This window comes from Hyperoodon ampullatus, assembly GCF_949752795.1.
Source record: "Hyperoodon ampullatus genome assembly, chromosome: 16".
NCBI lineage: Eukaryota > Metazoa > Chordata > Mammalia > Artiodactyla > Ziphiidae > Hyperoodon > Hyperoodon ampullatus.
The window spans coordinates 1294625-1308897 of NC_136929.1; positions in this window are offsets into that span (position 1 = coordinate 1294625).

The window sequence follows — 14273 nt, forward strand, 5'->3', positions numbered from 1 at the left end:
AGAAAAAAGAAAAACATCTTTCTTTTGCTTTGACAAGGTGGTGATAAAAACTTAAAATATTTTGAATACTTTACAGTGTTTTTCATAGCAGTTTGCCTTTGGGCAAGGTAAAATTCTGTAAACTTGAAATTTTATTTTACTTTAGGGAGATTAATTAATTTTTTCTTAATGATGAAGTCTTCAAAAAAGTTTCAATGATTTTTTCCCCCCTAAAAACCCAGGAACCTAGATTTTAAAAACAAAGAGTATTTTCTGTATAGTATTTTTGTTGCTATTTCTTTCACATATGGTAGAAAATTGCAGTGCATTGACTGATGTATTTGAAACACCCTTGCCAGAACTATGTAGTAGAGGTATGATTCTTACCACCCATTTTAGTAATGCTTTTCAAAATATCCAAAATTTTAACTTCTTTTTCCCTTAACTTTAACTATAGACCCACAAGATGAAAATAAAATTGGAATTGATGGAATTCAAAAGTTTTGTGATGATTTAAGCCTAGATCCTGCCAGTATCACCGTTTTGGGTACAGTGTGGAAATTCAGGGCCGCGACTCTATGTGAATTTAGCAAAAAGAATTTGTAGATGGCATGACAGAGCTTGGGTAAGTAAATTGGTCTCAGTTTAAACTTTTTCAGAAAGGAAAATACTTTCAACATTAATTATGTTTCAGCAACCTGTAAACTTCATATCAGTTTATGTCCTTTGAATATTTTACAAATTTCTTATGCATTTGTACTATCAAACCTTTGGTTTTCTTTTAAATTCCAGTTAAAATTTTGTTCAGTGTTTTTATTCAGATTAATTTCTTTTGTAACACTTTCTCCTTTTTAATTTTTTTCCTTCCAGTTTTGAATTGATGGTAAACATCCAGGTGTTTTCGTTTGTTGTTTTCAGCCATTTAATTTATTTCATAATACTGTATGCTCCATGTATAATTTGTTGTGTTGCTGTATTAAGCATTAATAAAATGTCATTCTGTCTTTTTGCTTGTAACACCTCTCTGTTTTACCTACAGGGCTGGGATAAAAGCTTCATTCATACCTTAACATGTCTCTTACTTGCTGGATGAGTCGGAGAGGTAAATGAAAGCACATAAACATCTAATCACTAAGCTTATTTAACTGTTTCAGGAGGTGTGTAAAACCTGACTTGCTGACTTGCTGCTACTCTGATATCTCAGTGTTGACAACTTAAACTCACTTATTTTTAGCTCCAGAAGGAGCTCGAAAGGCTTAGGTAAACATGTTCTAAGGCTGTGTGGACAGCATGCTTGTTTTCACTAAACCCATGTGTCTGTTGTGATGTTAAACTCTATGAGACTTTATTTCTGATATCTTACCACATTCCTGGTAGTTGAATAAAACCAACCAAACAAAAGGTATCATTGTAACAATTTGTAACAGCATATGTGTTCCACATTCTTTTCACCTAGGAAAGCCTAGATGAGTTACCAGTAGTTTTAGAATAGGAAAGACCTCTTAAAGAAGCGTTCCATTGGCATTGGACTACAAGTTGTCCCACCTGTTAAAATCTCCCCAAAATGGAACATTTTGGAAACAAGTGCTTCTTATAGAGACAAATGATGGCATTTCTTAGACATTGTCTAGAAATATGCTGTACAAGTAAAATTTTTAAATTCCTATTATCCTATGAAGCATCATAACTTAAAATATATATTTTAAAGATTTTGAGAGTGAATCTTCCCAAAATGTTTTAGATAATCTCACGCCCTCTTATCTGGAGTGTACAGAACATAACTCTAGCTTACAACTTAATGATGGTTGGTGGACTGCTCTCTCTCTACATCTCATGGAGCAGTTAAAGGTGAAACTATTTTTCAAAATATTAAACAAAAGTATTATGAATGTATTAGTGAACTATATTGTGGAGATAACCTATGTTTTTTGAGATGTGAAGGACTTTGCTTCTAGTCTAAATAGCACTAACCTCTAAAAACACTTTGGCTTTTGTGTCTGCTCTGTTATGATTTCTTCGCATGTTTTTCTGGCTATTAACTCCTGACTGGTTAGAATACCTGCCTCTAACAGTTAATTCTACATCCTTTCTTTGGGGGCTTGAGGATTCTTAGGTAAACTGAATAAACTTTATGAAATACCTTGACATCTTTTTTAAAACAAAAAACTGTCTTTGTGGATCTTCTCTGTTGTATTCCATGGGTCTTTTTATCTGTCTTTAACCCAACACCACATATTCTTAATTGCTGTAGCCATAGAGTAAGTCTTGAAATGAATTAGTAAAGTCTTCCTACTTTGTTCATCTACTGCAAGATTGTTAGTCAGCTTTTATTATTTCAATGGCAGAAAAAAGAGCCTTTTCAACAAATGATGCTGAAACAACTGGGTAAAGGTGAAAAAATTGAACCTCAGTCCCTCTTTCATATCATACATAAAAATTAATTGGGGCTAGATTGTAGACCTGTACAAGATACTGACAACCATAAAGTTTTAGACAAAACATTAAGAGACTATCTTTGTAACCTTGGGTTAAGTAACACTTTTTCAGGGAAGACATAAAATGCACTAGCCATAAGGAAAAAGTTGATAAATCGGACTCCATCAAAGTTAAAAACTTCTGCTTATCAAAAGATGCTTTTAGGAAAATGAAAAGGGTAAAACAGTGGGAAAATATTTGTTCGCTCTTTGTATATGTTATAATGACTATAAAAACAGTAGGAGAATTATAATTTATATATAATTCCTAAATAAGAGAGGAAGGAGTAAAGTTAGTTTAAAATTCAATCTGAAAGAATCCAAGAAAAAAAAAAGCACACAAGGAAAATTAGTTTATGGCAGGACAAATAGCAAGCACATGATAAAATGGAGGATTTAAGCCTAAAAATGTCAGCACTTACATAATTATATTAAGTGTAAGTGAATTAAATGTTAGATGGATTTTTAAAAATCAACTACCGTGGGGCTTCCCTGATGGTGCAGTGGATAAGAATCTGCCTGCCAATGCAGGGAACACGGGTTTGATCCCTGGTCCAGGAAGATCCCACATGCCACAGAGCAACTAAGCCCGTGCGCCACAACTACTGAGCCTGTGCTCTAGAGCCCACAAGCCACAACTACTGAAGCCCACGTGCCAGAACTACTGAAGCCCACACGCCTAGAGCCCATGCTCCGCAACAAGAGAGGCCACCGCAATTAGAAGCCCACGCACCGAAACAAATAGTAGCCCCTGCTTGCCGCAACTAGAGAAAGCCCGCGTGCAGCAACGAAAACCCAATGCAGCCACAAATAAATAAATAAAAATTAAAAAAAAATCAACTACCATGTGTACTGTCTACAGTAGATACAACTAAGACATAAGGGCACAGAACAGTTTGAAGGACAGAAGCTGATACATTATGCAAACATTAACCAAAAAAAGGCTGATGTGGCTGTTAATATTAAAACAAGCTTTGAAGCAAATAGTAATTCTAGAGATAATGAAGGGCATATCCTTTTCTTTTTTTCTTTTTTTTTTTTTTTTTTGAAAAAAGAAAAGGTGCTTTATTCAGGAAGCCAGCAACCTGGGAAGATGGTGTACTAGTGTCCTCAGACCATCTCCAAGTTGCCGGTTAGGGGACGAAAATTTTAAAAGGGAGTCTCAGGTGTATATAGGCTGGGAGGGGGGGCTACGTGCAGAACTGCACAGTCAGCTCCAACAATCATCTCGAACTGGTCCTGCAGTGGTCTGGTCAGCATCATCTCCATGGTTTTATGCACAATTAATCTTCTATTCCAGGGTGGGTCTGCTCCCACCTTCTTAAGGCCCTGGAATTCTGTGTTCCTGGTCATTTTCAGCTGTGGATGCACATCCCCTGAGTTCTCAGTTCCCCCAACTCCAGCTCAAGGCAGGCAGAGCAGGATGATATTTAGCAACTGGTATCACATTTCCAGAAGACCTCACATGATGTCTCAACTAGAGACATTTTGACAAAGAGGAACCAACCGGTATATACATGGAGGAGACAACAAGGAGGGGAAAGTTATGTGTTAATGAATTAAAGAGCAGAGGAAAGGGGGAAGGAAGGAAGGGGGAAGGAGAGGAGGGAAGGAAGGGGAAAGGAGAGGAAGGAAGGAAGGGGGAAGGAGAGGAAGGAAGGAAGGGGGAAGGAGGGAGGGAAGGAAGGGGGAAAGACAGGAAGGAAAGAAGGGGGAAAGACAGGAAGGAAGGAAGGGGAAGGACAGGAAGGAAGGAAGGGGGAAAGACAGGAAGGAAGGAAGGGGGAAGGACAGGAAGGAAGGAAGAGGGAAGGAGAGGAAGGAAGGAAGGGGGAAGAAGAGGAAGGAAGGAAGGGGGAAGGAGAGGAAGGAAGGAAGGGGAAGGAGAGGAAGGAAGGAAGGGGGAAGGAGAGGAAGGAAGGAAGGGGGAAGGAGAGGAAGGAAGGAAGGGGGAAGGAGAGGAAGGAAGGAAGGGGGAAGGAGAGGAAGGAAGGAAGGGGGAAGGAGAGGAAGGAAGGAAGGGGGAAGGAGAGGAAGGAAGGACGGGGAAGGACAGGAAGGAAGGAAGGGGAAGGAGAGGAAGGAAGGAAGGGGGAAGGAGAGGAAGGAAGGAAGGGGGAAGGAGAGGAAGGAAGGAAGGGGAAGGACAGGAAGGAAGGGGGAAGGAGGGAGGGAAGGAAGGGGGAAGGAGAGGAAGGAAGGAAGGGGGAAGGAGAGGAAGGAAGGAAGGGGGAAGGAGAGGAAGGAAGGAAGGGGGAAGGAGAGGAAGGAAGGAAGGGGAAGGACAGGAAGGAAGGAAGGGGGAAGAAGGGAAGGAGAGGGAGGAAGGGGGAAGGACAGGAAGGAAGGAAGGGGAAGGACAGGAAGGAAGGAAGGGGGAAGAAGGGAAGGAGAGGAAGGAAGGGGGAAGGACAGGAAGGAAGGGGGAAGGAGAGGAAGGAAGGAAGGGAGAAGGAAGGAAGGAAGGAAGGGGGAAGGAGAGGAAGGAAGGAAGGGGAAGGACAGGAAGGAAGGAAAGGGGAAGGACAGGAAGGAAGGAAGGGGGAAGGACAGGAAGGAAGGAAGGGGGAAGGAGAGGAAGGAAGGAAGGGGGAAGGAGGGAGGGAAGGAAGGGGGAAGGACAGAAAGGAAGGAAGGGGGAAGGAGGGAGGGAAGGAAGGGGGAAGGACAGGAAGGAAGGAAGGGGGAAGGACAGGAAGGAAGGAAGGGGGAAGGAGGGAGGGAAGGAAGCGAGGAGGGAGGGAAAGAAGGAGAGAGGGATGGAGGAAAGAAGGAGAAGCAGGAGAGGAAGGGAAGGAGGGAGGGGGAATCTGAAGGACATTTCTTAATGATAAAAGTTTTATTTCACCAAGAGGGTAATAGTTTATTTAAAGCAGAAGTTAACACTCTAAAGAGAAAGATACAAACTACAAGCAAAGTGGGGGATTCTCACATCTTACCAACTGGTAGAATAAGTAGATGAAAAATCAGTAAGGAAATAGAAGATTTGGAAAAGGAGATAGAACTTTGCCCTTGATGTTGAAGAATACATATTCTTTTCAAAAAGACATAGAACATTTATAAACATTGACCATAAACTGGGTTGTAAAGTAAGTTGCAACAAATTTCAAAGACTTGAAATGATACAGAGCATGTTTTCTGACCACAATAGAATTAAGCGAGGAATATAAGAAAAAGATAGATAGGTTGAAATATGTGTGGATATTATACCTCTGAATAACCCTTGGGTTGAGAAAGAAGTTACAATGGAAATTAGAAAGTATTTTGAATGATAAAACACTACATATGAAAACTTGCAGGATTCAGCTTCTTAAATGCATATTTTAGAAAGAAAAGTTGAAAATCAGTAAGGAAAGCATCCATCTTAACAAGTAGAGAAAAGAGCAGGAAGTTAAACTCAAAGAGTGTTGACACTGGGCTTCCCTGGTGGCGCAGTGGTTGAGAGTCTGCCTGCCAATGCAGGCTACACGGGTTCGTGCCCCAGTCGGGGAAGATCCCACATGCGGCGGAGCGGCTGGGCCCGTGAGCCATGGCCACTGAGCCTGCGCGTCCAGAGCCTGTGCTCCACAACGGGAGAGGCCACAACAGTGAGAGGCCCGCATACCGCAAAAAAGAAAAAAAAAAAAAAGAGTGTTGACAGAAATAATTAATTTTTTTAAACAGGCAGTAATTTCATGAAATTTTTTAAAAGTTGTAAGTAGAAAGGATTTGTAAAGCCAAAAGCTTGTTATGTGAACACTTATAAAGTACTGAATAACAAATAACCAATATAGAATGGAAGGGGGACATCACTATAGACCCTACAGATTAAAGGATAAGAGTATTATGAACAACTTTATGTTAGTACGTTTGAAAACCTGAATGAAATAGAGAAGTTCTTTTGAAAATGACAACTTACTGAAATGGGCACATGAAGAAATAGTTCCATAACTCTTACAGAATCTGAACCCATAATTTAAAATCTTTTCAAAGAGAAAACTCTTGGCCAGAAGTTGTTCACTGGCACATCCTACCAAGCTTTTATAAAGAGAATACCACCAATTTCACACCACCTCTTCCCGAGAATAGTACAGGAAGAAACACTCTGCGATATGTTTTGAGGCCAGCACAACCTAGATAATAAGGCCTAGAGAGGACATTTTGAGAATGGAAAATTATAGGCCACTCTCAGTCATAAGAATCAAAAGATGCATATGATGAACATAAGATCCAAAAATCCTAAACAAAGTTTCAGCAAAATTAAGCCCCCAAAACAAATCAACCAAAAAACCAGGATAATTTGTCATGACAAAGTTTGTTGTAGTCCAGGAATGCAAGATTTTTTTAACATTACAAAGTTGATCAATGTAATTTATCACAGTAACAGAACAGTGAGGGGGTGGATATTATCTCAGTGCATAACATGGGACTTTTCAAGCTACAGTAATTAAGAGTACATGGCATTGGGGGCCAGATTAGGTGAATAGGCCAGTGGAGCAGAATGGAGAGCCCAGAAACAAATCCATGTTTACAGGAACACTTGATTTATGGGAAAGGCGGCCCTTTGGAGAAGTGGAGAAGGGACGGCTTTTCAGTAAAGGGTCCTGGGAGAACTGTCTAGTCGTGTGGAGAAAAATGCGTCTTGATCTCTGCCTCACACCATACATGAAAGTCAGTTCAAGTGGGTTGTAGATCCCAGTGTGAAAGGCTGAAGGCAGAAACCTTTAGAAAATAATGGAGGAGGATATCCTTATGGCCATGCAGTAGGGCAGGTTGTAAAATGCCTGAAAAATCACTGTAGAGAAGACTGTAGAGTGTACTACGCTAAAATAAGAACTTCTGACCAAGAAACAGCATCAAGAAGTGAAGAGGCATCCACGTGAGGGGTGGGGGCCATGAGATACTCAACTGACAAAGGCCTGTGTCCCTGATACATAGAGAATTCCCACAGAACAACAAGGAAAAGATAACCTAATTGAGAATGGGCGAGAGACTTGACCAAGCCCTTCACAAAAGATGTGTTCCACATGGCCAGTGAAAATACAAGCAGGCGCTCAGCCTCATTCATGGCTGTGTGCAAATTAGAATACACATCTCACTCTTCCAGGACAGCTCCAGAACAGCACTGGTGGGCAGTCAGCTTGGAGAACTGTTTAACAAGACTCATGAAATCATGGGTGGGTGTCTGCCTCAACACATTCACGTGTGTGCCAGGATACATGTACAGAAACCTTTTAACAACATTTTTTGTGACCAGAAAACAAGAAACAGCAAAAACATTTACCATCAGTAGCACATAGAAGTTATAAAATATAAATACGGTGGAGTGCTGCATGACAATTAGTCTAAATTAATTACCTAATTTAAAGTTTAAAAATTTACTTTCTTTCTGCATGAATAATTTCAAAGAAATTCAGTGTGTACGGGGTATTTTGACACACTTTTGCAATACGGAGCCTAGTATGTTTAGCCTGTATTTTCTTTTTCTTTTTTTTTTTTTTTGCGGTACGCGGGCCTCTCACTGTTGTGGTCTCTCCCGTTGCGGAGCACAGGCTCCGGATGCGCAGGCTCAGCGGCCATGGCTCACGGGCCCAGCCGCTCCGCGGCATATGGGATCCTCCCAGACCGGGGCACGAACCCGTATCCCCTGCATCGGCAGGCGGACTCTCAACCACTGCGCCACCAGGGAGGCCCTAGCCTGTATTTTAAATAGATCTGCCATAGCATCAGGCAGCACAAAAGGTGAAATTTATAGTTTATCCTGTAATTCCTTTACTGAGAAAAAAATCATTGTCTTACTTATTTTTTATGCCTATAGACACTTAAATAACATGTTTATCAAAAATCATTCACTAGGGACTTCCCTGGTGGCACAGTGGTTAAGGATCTGCCTGTCAATGCAGAGAACACGGGTTCGAGCCCTGGTCCAGGAAGATCCCACATGCCATGGAGTAACTAAGCCCGTGCACCACAACTACTGAGCGTGTGCTCTAGAGCCCATGAGCCACAACTAATGAGCCCACGCACCACAACGACTGAAGCCTGCTCACCTAGAGCCCACGCTCCGCAGCAAGAAAAGCCACCGCAATGAGAAGCCCATGCACCGCAGCAAAGATTAGTCCCCGCACACTGCAACTAGAGAAAAGCCTGCATGCAGCAATGAAGACCCAACGCAGCCAAAAATAAATAAATAAATAAAATTTTAAAATAAATAAAATTTAAAAAATCATTCACTAGAGAATTAGAACAGTTACTGATGTTGTTTCTTTGCTTCGTGAGACTAATTGAAGGAATATAAAATTGTATTAAAGAAAATAATAGCCTCTACAGGAAAATGATTAGATACCTGAACATTTCACGTACATTACATTTTATTTTATGAGGTTTTCTGAGGGCTTTTTAAAAAAAATAAAGCAAGATGAATAATTTTATGGCTGCAGACCCCAAATGGAACAATTGATTTTACAATTTCCAAAGTGTATTACATGGTCTGTCCTCTGAAGGGTTAAATATAAATTAAAGAGATTGATACAAGTGTTAATATAATTCCTAGAAAAAGCATGGACAGCAGTGGAAAGGGGTAAAATCAAAAAAAAAAAAAAAACAACCCACAGACGAACCCTTCCTTTCCTTCAGGTTTGTGTGTCTGCTTATGTGTGTGTTAAGATGTGCATGTGCTGTATTGTTTTGTGTGTGATGATTCCTTAGCCTGTGCTTAACTGATAGGCTAAAAGGAGATAATTAAAGCTCCTTGACTCCGTGTTTTGATGTAAGAAGCTTAGCCTGGTTTTATACTGGCTAGAGTCTGGAATCAGTTGGCTTTGAAAAATCATAATTTTTGAGGAAGTAAAGTTTCATGATTATTAGCTAATTTTTACATCGGCCCAAAGACCCTTTTTTGACAGAAGGAACATCTTTATGATCTAATTCTAAAGGGAGTATCGCAGATAAAAATTTTAAGTAGGAGTACCTTCTAAACATTTTCTTACTCAGGAGGTAGGATTTTTCAGAGGTTATTGGAAAGAAAATAGGTGCTATGAAGATGCCTTTGATGGTCACTGGAGTAGCTTTTTTTTTTTTTTTTTTTTGGCTGTGCTGCGTGGCTTGTGGGATCTTAGTTCCCTGACCAGGGATTGAACCTGGGCCACCGCAGTGAAAGTGTCAAGTCCTAACCACTGGACCGCCAGGGAATTCCCAACAAATCCTTTTTAAAAGACATTTCCCCAGAGTTAAAAAATTAGATTACACACAACTTCAGGAACACTTCTGTAAGCATTAGCCCTCATGTCACTCCTAGGTAAGATTGCTGATTCTTATTAAGTAAGTGAATACCAGTGTGCTGAGAAGTAGTCATTGTGCAGTGGAGAAAGAAATTGGGATTCACTCACTGCTCTTTCTCTTTTTCTGCCAGACTTAGAAATGGCCGTCGCATATTGGAATTTGGAATTATCCAGAAGGCTTAAATTTTTAGATCTTTGGAACATCCTTTTGTTGGTAAGTGTCCTCCTGCTTGCCGGGGCCCTGCGTGAGGGGCCAGTGGGTGCGGTGGCCATCCGTACTAACTGAGGGCCTGACCGCGGGCACTGTGGGGCCAGGGTCTCGCGCAGAGGTCACCAAGGAGCAGACCTGCGGCCACGCTCTGCCACCAGCTGAAAGCGGCGCCCAGGGGCTCTGCCCCGGCTGCTCCGAGGCTGCGTCCTCTGGGCTGCCCACCAGTGGCCCCCCCAGCTGTGTTCACGGGCTGGGACTACTCCTGATGTCCTGTGCATCGCTCGGGAGTGGAGGGCTCAGCTGGCCCCGGGGGAGCGGGTCCTTCGGGGAGGGGTCTCGGCGGCGGCAGCGGGGAGGGTGCAGGGTGCGGGCCGCCCTGACCTCGGGGGGTGGCCGTGCTGTCCTGCTCAGGCCCCCCCCCTGCATGCGAGGAGCAGCGCTTCCACCGGGTGGCGGGGTGGGGGCTGTGTGGGAAAGCCCTCCTGGAGCAGCCTGGGGAAGGACCCCAGAACGCCACGCGGCAGAGGGACACAGGGCTCACGTGGGATGGCAGGTGCAGAAGAGCACGCGTGCTGTGCTGGTCACACGCGTGTTCCGAGGTGTGAGACGAGCTTGCGAGCCGTCTGTGAATCGTGTGCCTGTGACGTGCGCAGACGGACCCACAGCGGCACCTGCTGCCTTATGAGCTGGGAGCCCCTGGGAGATGAAGCGGAGGCCGGGGCCGGGGCTGCCCCGTCAGCTGCGGGCGGGTATCCTGCACGTGTTTGCTGCACCTGGAGTACCGAGGAACAGAGACATTTCCAGAAAAGTGTCCCATCCCACTTCAGAGAACTCCCTGGTATTGGGGAAAATAAATGTATCAGAGTACTACTTGCCTGCACTCTTTCTGAATTGGTTTGGGGCTTAGGTGAAGAGATTAAAAGTGCTGCCTCTCGATTTGAAATGAGTTTATAATTTTTGTATTTTTATAGTTTTATTTTAATTTGTGTTTAAATAAGTCTGCTTTCTACGTCTGCACATTGGCATTATGTAGCTCTTAATGTTTACCCAAAGCGCTATTATTATTTTAACTTTTGACAGTTTTGTTCCGGTACTTATTCCTTATCGAATTCTGTTCTGAGATAACCAGGCCAGTAGAACAGCTGAGAGCTAAGTCTGGATCATAAGTCTGGTGGGTTTTTTCTCTTGTGTATTAGGAGCATCGCAAAAGATCAACCCCAAGGAACACTTGGAACCTTCTGCTAGATTTTGGAAATATGATTGCAGATGACATGTCCAGCTATGATGAAGAAGGTTCGAGAAGTAGCCGGACTTCAGGTGATGGCCAGAGGCACTGACGCGGGCGCACACGTCTCTGCCCCCGGACCACGGGTCAGTGATGGCAGCGCAGGCCCCGGGGCGGACGGCACCTGCTGACTCCTGACCCGACCCCGTCCGGAGACTAGTAGTCACTTTATTATGTCTTGTAAATCGCACAAAAGAAAATACAGCTTCATATTTAGTTAAAGTCAGGAAGACGGTTGTCTGAGCTAAAGCATTTCAGCGTGGATGTGCAGAGGCCCTGAGTCAGACCTCAGGCAGGACAGTCACTGGGGCCCACGGCCCCGCGTGTGGCTGCAGCGGCTAATCCATCGTACTCTGCCGAAACTCACGGAAGATCGCAGCCTCCGTTTGCTCACCTGAGCACGGTCACACCTGCTGCGGCCCTCACCCCAAACATTTCAGGGCTCGGGGAGCATTTGCCTGCCTGCTGAGCTGTGGGCGCTGCCCCGTTAGGGAAGGATGCCCACCCCCCGGCCCCGCCCACTGTCAGCTCCCTCTACCCGGCCAGGAGGTGACTGTGCACATTCCCGGCAGGGTCAAGGGTGGGCGGTCCTCACAGGGCCGGGTCCACACAAGCACACCAGCACTTGCCAACCCTGGTCTGGCTAGAGCAGAAGAGGGTCACTTTAGCTGATTCCTTAAGTGGAGCACAGGCTATAGAAAGTTAAAATCATCTGAGCTCTTGAAATATAAAAGTTGGATTGTGAAAAAATGCTTTGAATATAAAAATATTGCTCTAAATCGTTGACTTTTTAAAAAAAATCTATTTGCTTTTCTTCAGGAGCATGGCCTCTTCTTATAGATGATTTCGTAGAATATGCACGGCCAGTGGTCACAGGTGGTAAAGGCAGCCCTCTCTAGGCAGAAAACCGAGATGGATTAAGATGAAAAGGGAACTGTCCTGCAGGAGACACTGGCCAGCTATGCCTGTTGCCCATTTTGGAAGTCACCCTGACCAGTCGTGAGACCGGAGGCCTTCTCCTGCTGCTTAGAGAAGACACCGCTGACTGTGGATGCCGCACGGAGACCCTCTGAGCTCGCTGCTGGGGCACCCAGAGGCGGGGTCCTGGCTGTTGCTGTAAGAGACCTGTGCATGATTTCCGCGTTTATGGAGGAGCTGGGGCCTGTCTGCAGGCTGCAGGGTCGCTGTTGATCACGACCCAAAGCGAGGCTGTGCTCACGGCACTCGCTGAATTGTCTGTGACCACTCCTGAGAAACAGTACAAGTCAGGCTGCTGGAAACGTGCCCTAAAGAGGATGATTGTCGTGGATGCTGACGGTTTTAAACTTGGTGCCAGGGTTAAGATTTATATTTTTTGAATCATCAAGTGTCTACATTTATCAGCTCTATTTTCATTTCACTTTTCTCTGGATGTTCATCTGGGAATCATTTTACAGGTTAACGCGCCGTTGCAGTTTGCACAGCGATGGTGTCATTGTGATTCCAGAAAAGTGTTCTTTTAAATTGCCTGCAAGTTGGTGGGTCTGCTTTACTTCTGATAATGTCAGCTGGACTTCCTAAGAAGCTTCATAAAGTGTGCTTTTTAAAAAAATGTATTTAAGGGCTTACCTGGTGGTGCAGTGGTTGAGAGTCCGCCTGCCGATGCAGGGGACATGGGTTCGTGCCCCGGTCCGGGAGGATCCCACATGCCGCGGAGCGGCTGGGCCCGTGAGCCATGGCCACTGAGCCTGCGTGTCCGGAGCCTGTGCTCCGCAACGGGAGAGGCCACAACAGTGAGAAGCCCGCATACAGAAAAAAAAAAAAATGTGACCCACTCAGGCCTGGGGCCTGGAGACCCAGTCTGGGCAGGGTCAGCCCGTCACAAAGTGCAGGGCCAGGGAAGTCACCTGATCTCTCCCAGGCCCCGCTGCCCCGTCCTCTACCTGTAAGACTGGGGTTCTAAGAGGCTTTAATAGAAACTTCACCAATTGTAATGCGTCCTTCGAGGCCTCGTGGGTTCTGACATGTAAGAGTTCCGCTCAGAGAGGTTATGGAACCCGGACGGGCCTGTAAGAATCATGAGGTCTGTGGCACTGTTTCATTCTTGAGATTTAAAGTTATGTGGAGAAAAGGTGTTCTATGGAGTTGTTTATCAACAGATACCAAAACATCAGTGACAAAGGCTCTTCCAACACTTGTAGGTTTCCCTTCTATAATAAACGTTTAAGTTGTGCGTGCTGTGAAAGTGCTGAGGACTCTGGAAACACTAAAATTCTCTTCCTGGTGTCATGGTGCCTTTCAGGTCTGTCCTCGGACGCTCGGCCCTGGATGTCAGGGTCCTGGTCCCACGTCAGGGGAGCGGCCACCACACTTGGGACCCTCCCAGCCTGTGTCCAGCCTGCCGCCTTGTTACAGGATCACGTCCCACACGGACGGCCTGGGTCACATGCTTTCCTTTCTAGGTATCACGTAGTATCTGCTAAATACACCTGTTCCATGTGGGCGGTCACAGATCTCATAATACACGAGTTTCCTTGAACTGACGGGAGTTACATACCTAACTGATCCACTGAAATGCACACTATAAATACAGTGAAGACATGCGGATTAACCAAATGTGAGAGGTCTAACACACGTGGGCTCCCCGTGCCTGCCGGGAGTTCCTGGGCTGGACAGCATCACTTCTTCCGTGTTGGTGACATCGTACACGTCAGTGTGTTCTTTTACCTTAGTAAACGCTTAAGTGGGATATTACATATGTCTCCAGCTCCAGGCTCTGTGGGGACAGCCATACCCACGACTCACGGCACACGGCCAGGGCTCGGCAAACACTGCAGGAACAAGGCAGTGGGCTCACCTCACCTCTTCCTCTCGGGTGACATCGGCCAGAAGGTGTGGGGTTGCTCTTAGCGTCTCCGACGACAGTGTCTGCTGCCTCAGATTCAGCAAAAGAGACCAGCCGAAGATGGTACCTCTGCCTCAGTGATAAGCGGTTTCTGCCACATGGTGACTTTCTCCCCACGTGGGTGGCTGTCTGAGGGGCTGCCCTCGGGGAGGGAGCCTGCACCCTAGCAACCCGAGCCAAC